Source organism: Silene latifolia, chromosome 1 (assembly GCF_048544455.1).
Source record: "Silene latifolia isolate original U9 population chromosome 1, ASM4854445v1, whole genome shotgun sequence".
Taxonomy (NCBI): Eukaryota; Viridiplantae; Streptophyta; class Magnoliopsida; order Caryophyllales; family Caryophyllaceae; genus Silene; species Silene latifolia.
This window is the reverse complement of record NC_133526.1, coordinates 57724717-57733453: the sequence shown is the minus strand read 5'-3', so window position 1 is coordinate 57733453 and position 8737 is coordinate 57724717.

The following is an 8737-nucleotide window of genomic DNA, read 5'->3' as shown; positions in this document are numbered from 1 at the left end:
TTTTGCATATTCTTTGAGATTTTGATCCCTTGGTAGGAAAGGAGTAAGAATCTTGCATTTTCATGGCAAAACGAGACTAAATTGATCGAATTCAATGACCAAGCATCAAGGAGAGACAAGATTAGAAGGCCTTTGTACATATGATAGTAGATGAGCAATGTTGAGAAAGGATCCTTGAGTCCCCAAGGAAATCCCCAAGGAATTTATGAAGAAAAGGGAAGAAAAGAAGAATAAGCCTTGCTGAAGCACAATCCGTGCGGATTGTCTACAATCCGCCGTCCTTGACCGCACAATCCGTGCGGTTTCCCACCAAGACGCTCGGGTTTGTCCTCCACAATCCGCCCGGATTCTCTCCAATCCGCTCGAGTTCCATCGCGTAAACCGCCCGTCCCGACCCTAATCCGCCCGGATTCCTCTCTGCCGCGATTTCCTCTTCTCCAAGCTACGAAGAAAGAAGCCCTTCCTTCGGAAAATACCGGCTCCTCCCTGCTCAATCTAAAAAGTGTAATTACTAGTTTAGCCCTTAGTTAACCCTAATGCACCCCCCTAATTTCCATTATAAATACCCCATTAGTCTAATTAGAAGAGGATGTTCTTCTTATCAATAATTAGAGTAGTTAATATCAATCAAATCTCTCTTTAGTTTTGTAATCAACAATTAATCAAGTTCTAATACAAGTTTTATTTCCTTAATCTCTCTTTTGTTCATCCTTTATTTTGGGTAATTGAAGATTATTTGGGTTATTATTGGGAGATTGACAACCTCTCAATCAAGCATCAAGTACTTTTTTTATCTTTGCTTTATTATTGGAATCATTAGTAGGTATAATTATCTTAATCCCTTTTTAATTATTGTTAATTACTTTCATTTATTCATCATGTTTCATATTGTTGGTATGATTGACAACCTTGCTAGCATGATCAACATGATAATGAGTGAGTAGTCTCTTATCTAGGGTTAATGGGTAATTAGGGGAAACCAACATGGGGAATGATTCATGCTTAAATTAATATGCTTTCATGTTTTATTTGCTTGCTTGTTTTGATCTCAACTCATGCACATGTTATATTTGATGAAATGCTAAGCCTATGAATCCTTGCATTTACCACCATCTCCTATCTTTTCAATGAGACTTGTAAGACATAACCCAACTCGAGTCTCATTAGACCATGCAGGTTGTTGAGTAGGGAAGACTAAGTCGACTTGTAGGTGTTGTACAATCTAATCGATTCGGCTCCGGGACCCAAACTTTCCTAGGATTGTAAGATATAACCCAACTCAATCCATCACAACAATAATTGCTTGCTTATAATTTGAGAACATGTTTGTATGATCAATTCCCATGATTCCCCTATGATCCCATGACACCCTAGTGCTTTTTAATCAATTGTTTACACCCCTTTTAATTCATCTTGCTAGTTTATTTTCATTGCTATTTTAGTTAGTGACCTTCTAAATCAACCCAAATTGTGACACCCCTAAGACACCACTAGTTTCAATAGAAATCTCATTTCAATACCCGTCCCTTGGGATCCGACCTTTACTTGCCTCTTTACTAATTGTAGGGTTGTTTGTGAAGCTATAAATTGTGTTTTGATTCGGACGTGACCCAACGACCACACCTTTAATTGTGAACACGAAACGGACCGATCAAAAATGGCGCCGTTGCCGGGGACGGTGTTTGTTTGATTTAGATTGCCTTTTTATTGTTATTAGTTGTGTCTTTCTTCGCCTTGGGGAAGTAAAACTCCTCAAGGCTTGTTCTAATTGTTTTCAAGTTGTTCGATATTGTGCGAAATGGATTTTATAGATTGTTTTGTAGAGGACCACTTGAGTATACCTTACTTCAAGGATCCCATGCAAGCATTGGAAGCCTTGGAAGCAAGTGAGGCTAACAATATGTATTGGGAATTGGAGGTGGATCTTTTTGAGGCCGCTCTATCTAACAAGGAACTTACTCGTGCACAATCCGAATTAGTTCATAACATTCTAGTGGAAGCATGTCAACCCATAGAGGATGAGCAATCCATCCTAGAAGAGATTTTACAAACTCAAGAGCAAGAGGAACCCATCATGGAATTTGAATATGATGAGGTCGAAAATGAAGTTGAGTATGCTATGAGGATGGAATGTCTAATGGAGATGGAGCAAATTCTCAATGAAACTCCAAAGGAGGAAAGTAAGGTACAAACCCCCACTTTAAAACCCCTTTCCCCCAAATTTGAAATATGCTTACCTTGATGAATCAAAGACCAAACCCGTGATTGTTAATGATAGACTTGATGATGACCAATTGGGAAAATTGCTTGATGTGTTGAAACAACATGAGAAGGCTATAAGTTATAGTCTAGATGACCTTAAAGGGATAAGTCCCAACTTTTGCATGCATAGAATTCATCTAGAGGAAGACCAAAGACCTACCATTCAACCCCAAAGAAGATTGAACCCCCACATGCAAGAAGTTGTCAAAGGAGAAGTCATGAAATTACTTGATGCGGGAATCATATATCCCATATCGGATTCTTTGTGGGTTAGCCCCATCCAAGTGGTACATAAGAAAGGAGGTACTACAGTAGTGACAAATAAAAAGAATGAACTAATACCCACAAGAATGATCACCGGTTGGCGTATGTGCATTGACTACCGGAAATTAAACTCCGCAACGAGAAAGGATCACTTCCCCTTATCATTCATTGACCAAATGCTTGAGAGGTTAGCCTCCAACAAATTCTTTTGTTACCTTGACGGGTATTCGGGATTCTTCCAAATCCCTATACACCCGGATGACCAACATAAGACCACTTTCACATGCCCTTATGACACTTTTGCATATAGGAGGATGCCTTTTGGTTTATGTAATGCCCCAGCCACTTTCCAAAGATGCATGATGAGTGTCTTCTCCGATTACCTAGAGACCATAATGGAAGTTTTTATGGATGATTTTAGTGTTTATGGAAAGGACTTTGACTCATGTTTGCATAATCTTTCTCTTGTGTTGCAAAAGTGTGAAGATGTTAGTCTTGTTTTAAATTGGGAAAAGTGTCACTTCATGGTCAATGAAGGAATTGTCTTGGGTCATTTGATTTCGGAAAAGGGCATCGAGGTCGATAAAGCTAAAGTTGAGGTGATAGAGAAACTCCCACCTCCCGTGAATGTTAGAGGGGTGAGAAGTTTTCTCGGTCACACGGGTTTTTATCGTCGTTTCATAAAGGATTTTTCAAAAATAGCGAAACCCCTCACTCAACTTTTGCTTAAAGATGCCCAATTCCTCTTCACTGATAAGTGTGTTGAAGCTTTTAATAGAATCAAAGAAGCACTAATCTCGGCACCAATTATCCAACCCCCGAATTGGGAGTTACCTTTCGAGATTATGTGTGACGCTAGCAACTACGCCGTTGGAGCGGTTCTTGGCCAACAGGTAGGGAGAGCTCTTCACGCAATCTATTACATAAGCAAGACCCTCGATCCCTCCAAAGTGAATTATGACACAACCGAAAAGGAGCTTCTTGCCATTGTATATGCTTTGGATAAATTCCGTTCCTACTTGCTTGGATCCAAGGTGATTGTATTTTCGGATCATCGCGCTCTCCGACATCTCTTGATAAAGAAGGAGGCAAAACCAAGATTGTTGAGATGGATTTTGCTTCTCCAAGAATTTGACTTGGAAATAAGAGACAAGAAAGGAGCCGAGAACGTAGTGGCGGATCACTTGTCAAGGATCCGGTTTCATGATGAAAATGGAGAAACCCCGATCAATGACTCATTCCCCGACGATATTTTGATGGCCATTCAAACATAACTTGAAAGGCACATCACCCCATGGTTTGCCGATTATGCCAACTATATTGTTGGAAAGGTACTCCCTCCAAACTTGAACCACAACCAAAGGAAGAGATTCCTATTCGAAGTGAAGAGGTACTTTTGGGATGACCCAAACCTCTACAAGGAGTGTAGTGATGGGCTCTACCGGAGATGCATCCCTCAATGGGAAACCCAAGGAATCTTGGAAGGATGTCATTCATCACCCTACGGTGGGCACCATGGAGCAAGGAGAACCGTTGCAAAAATTCTCCAATCGGGCTTCTATTGGCCTACAATGTTTCAAGATACAAGAGAATTCATCATTCATTGCGACGCTTGTCAAAAAACGGGAAATATCTCGTGGAGGAACGAAATGCCACAAAGGGGCATTTTAGAGGTGGAGATCTTCGATGTTTGGGGAATCGACTACCAAGGGCCCTTTATGACATCCAATGGGAATAAGTACATCCTTGTGGCCGTAGATTATGTCTCAAAGTGGGTGGAGGCAATTGCCACCCCAAATGATGATGAAAAAACGGTCACCAAGCTTTTCAAGAAGATAATTTTCCCAAGATTTGGAGTTCCTAGAGCGATCATTAGTGATGGAGGAACGCATTTCCATGAGAAGAAGCTTGCATCCCTTTTGACCAAATATGGTGTCCAACATAGAACCGGCTTGGGATATCATCCTCAAACAAGCGGTCAAGTCGAGATTTCAAATAGAGAGATCAAGCAAATCCTTGAGAAAATTGTGAACAAGACTCGGAAAGATTGGAGCACAAAGCTTGATGATGCTCTTTGGGCTTATAGGACGGCCTATAAGACTCCCATAGGAGCCTCCCCTTACAAGCTTGTCTATGGAAAAGCATGTCATTTGCCAATCGAATTGGAGTACAAAGCTTATTGGGCAATCCGAGCACTTAATCTTGATCTCAAATTGAGCGGTCAAAAGAGGATGATTCAAATCCAAGAGTTGGAGGAGTTCCGACTACAATCCTATGAGAATGCAAAGATTTACAAAGAAAGAACGAAATTGCTTCATGACAAGAGAATTAGACAAAAGGCCTTGCACAAGGGAGACAAAGTCCTTCTATTCAATTCCCGCTACCGACTCTTTCCGGGAAAATTGAACTCTAGATGGATGGGTCCCTATGTGATAACCGAAGTTGGAAAATATGGAGATTTCGAACTCAAGGCGGAAGATGGAAGCAAGTTCAAGGTAAATGGTCAAAGGTTGAAGCCATACTATGAAGGAGCGTTTGTTGGAGAGGTCGAGGTCACTTACCTCGGGCCTCCCCACCCTTGAAAGGACCATCTAAGGGAGAGTTTGGTGGAGTCCTCCCTAAACCACCACTTGTAAATATACTAACCCTCTAACTTGTATTTATTGTTTTATTGCATTTGTTTTAATAAATAGCATGAACTCTTTTCATGAGCGTAAGTGAGAGAGGGTTACTAATGAATTTTGAATGAAGGAAGGAACGAATTCTCGAGTGTGGGGACGCATCTAAGAGAGGAGAAAAAGTCAAGGGAAGAAATTCACAGCCCGAATCCGTGCGGATTCCCTGGAATCCGGACGTTCAGAGGAGAAAACGTCCGTCCAGCTACGCTGAGAATTTGAAGATTTTTTGACCGAGGTCGAATCCGAGCGTCCTAGGAAGAAAAACGCCCGTCCTGCAGAATCCGGCCGGATTTGAAGAAAGACGCCCGTCTTTCTACCTGTGCATTTCAAGGAAAATCTCTGTAGAAGAATCCGTCCGTCTTCAAAAGGAGACGCCCGTCTCGATGAGAAAGAATCCGAGCGTCTTGAGCTCGGGACGCCCGTCTTTGAGGCATCAAAATTTTGGGAATTTTTCGCTGTGACAGAATCCGGGCGTATTGCCCTGAATCCGCCCGTCCCGAGGAGCACGAATCCGAGTGTCTTCAGTACGAATCCGCTCGTCCTCCCACGCTGTTTTGACCCGACTTTTCCCTAATTAAATTACACCCCACCACACATATAGTGACACATCACTATTCCTTCCACTTGCACTATAAAACCCACCTCCTTATGACTCCCATACATACCCAATTCATTCTCTTAACCCACAAGATCAAAAAGCCCCAATTTTCTAGGGTTTCCAAAAGGGCAATACTCAATCAACAAAGAACACCCTTACCCTTTCACAAATCAAAAGAATCCAACAAAAGAATCAAGAATGGCACCAAGGATATCCTCTTTTAGGAGTGCAAGAAGACCAAGAATGATGGAAAGTTCCTCTACCTCCCATCTCAACACTTTAAGAAGGGAACATGAAGATATTGTAGATCTTACAAGGCTTGATGACTTCTCAAATGTGGAATTTCTCAATGATGTGCAAAGATTAGTCTTCCACCGGCTTCTAAGTAAGAATATTCTTCCCACTAAGTTTTTATGTCATGCTACATTGAAGAAACTTGGGATTTATCACCAAGTGGAAGCTCTCTTTGAGGTTTTCGGTCTTTCAACCCTTTTTCGCATGTATGAACCAACCTATCGGTCTCTTGTGCTCGAGTTCTTGAGCTTTTTAAAGATTACAACCTTGAACAAAGTGATATGCATAGAGTTTAGGTTGGAGAATGTTTCTAGGATGATGACCCTTGTAGAATTCGCGAATGTGTTTGGACTTGATGTTTCGCCTACCCGAACATCGAAACCCAAAAAGTATAGTGTTGCACCTTTGTGGAGGGCCATGACGGGCCGGGATTTCATTCATACCAAGGAATGTCTTGCTTTTCATATCCAAAACCCGATCTTGAGGCTTACATATCGATTTCTTTCGGGCACTCTACTTGCCCGCCGAGATCCGGCCATTGTGAACCAATTAGACCTTGTGTTTATGGTATCCTACCTCAACATTCAAGGGAGAAATGGGTATCACTTCAATGCACCTCTAGTTTTGCTAGAGAAATGGGCAAAGTTTAGAAATGGGGATGATGATGGAATGAAGCACATAGTGAATGGAGGACTCATTACTAGGCTTGCACAGCACTTCAACCCAAGGTTCAATGAGAACAATGAGTACACTCCACTTACGGGAAACACGAGAATTAATGAAGATCTCCTTCTCGTCCATCACCATTGGATAACCCTTGAGGGGGTCGATAAGCGGATAAAGTTGTTGACAAAAGGAAGCGATCCGATTTATCTTCCAATGGCCGATCTACCACGGATCTCCCCAAGAAGAGGAAACTTGTCCCCAATGCCACTCTACCTCATCCCAAGTCAAACAAGGCAAGCACCACCATCACCAAATCCACCACCACAACAACAAGAACAACAAACTCAAAATGAGAAGATAAAAGTGCCTCCCTACCCTTTACCCTACCAACCGTATAACCATCCAAACTGTAACACCCCCATATCCAGAGGAGCCTTAACTAGGCCTTCCTTAGCATATAAGGGCGTTACCATCTCGGTTGCCCGAGGAAAGTAGTCATCAAACGTCAATAAAAGAACTATGATATTGAATTACAAGTGATTTAAACCAAAAAGCTATATAAAAGATACAACTCAGATACTACTTGCTATGACTACCGAAACTCATGAAGACTCATCCCTGCCCGGACTTCAGTTATCACCAACATCAACACCTGCTAAGACCGACTGCTCACCATAAGGGATCACGGAAGACACATAACAAACAAACAACCAAACAAGGTCAGTACTGAGATAAGACAAAACAATGGCAACTGAAATCAACAATACAAATAATACTACTTGTCCCAACCACGATCACAACAATCCAACCAACTCTGTCACTGACTGTCCACTGGACTAGCCCTGCCAGTGGGGGACCGCAGCCGTTCCCACCTAAGCCCCGCTCATCATACCGAGCGATAACCCTGTCCATTAATGTGCACATCCCCTTCCGTGGCGGGTTCCACGAAGGGCGAAACTAGGGCGTGAAGCCACTCCCGCAAGTGACCCCACTCAGCCGAGAACGCATCTCGAGAACCATCAACAACAATCACAACCACAAACACAGTACAATCAATTACTATATCAAACAACCACAATACTACCATAACGACCGACACACTAGACTATCTACAGAAACTGAGTAGGCGAACCTACCTTTAAGCAACCGCAACCAATCCATGCCGACAGATAACACATCCAGCGACCAAGCAAAGCCTATAACCACCATACAATTATCTATTACTAACAAGCAAACCCTAACTAAAGAGACAAAGACACAGATGATGATTGTGACATACCTATTAGGGAAAACTCAGCAAGAGATTGCTACCCGACACCAGTGACGCCCTCCCAAGGTTCAAAGATCTTCAAAAAGGTTTCCATGGAGGTTTTTAGGTGAAGGGAAGGGAAAGGGGCGACTGAAGGATAGGAGGAAAGTGGCGGAAGTGATTTGCGGATTTAACAAAACGCGATATAAAACCCTCGCTGAAAACCCGGTACTCGATCGAGTACCCAACCTACTCGATCGAGTGGCCCCCTACTCGATCGAGTACCCTAACTACTCGATCGAGTAGCCCCTACTCTATCGAGTACCACCCTTAACACGCAGCTCAAACAGGTTTTGGCATACTTTCCTAAGACTACTTCCGCTCCCAAGGTCGGTCAACGATGGTCAAAGGGTCCCTAAAAGGGCGGGTATTACAGTATTCCCCCCTTAAAAAGAACTTCGTCCCCGAAGTTCACCTCACCCATCTCCCGCTCGAGACACGAGAACAACACGTCCTCACTCATCTTCCCGCTCAACCCATTACTCCCTGGAAATATCATTTCCCCCCCCATGTCACCATCATCACCGTCTATACTTATATCTAATGACTTTTACTACTATCATGCAAGCACTATCACCATTAACCGTTACTTTATATACATATAAACATCAAACCCGCAATGCGAATCACCACCCACGATCACCCGACGTACAGTGACAACTATCA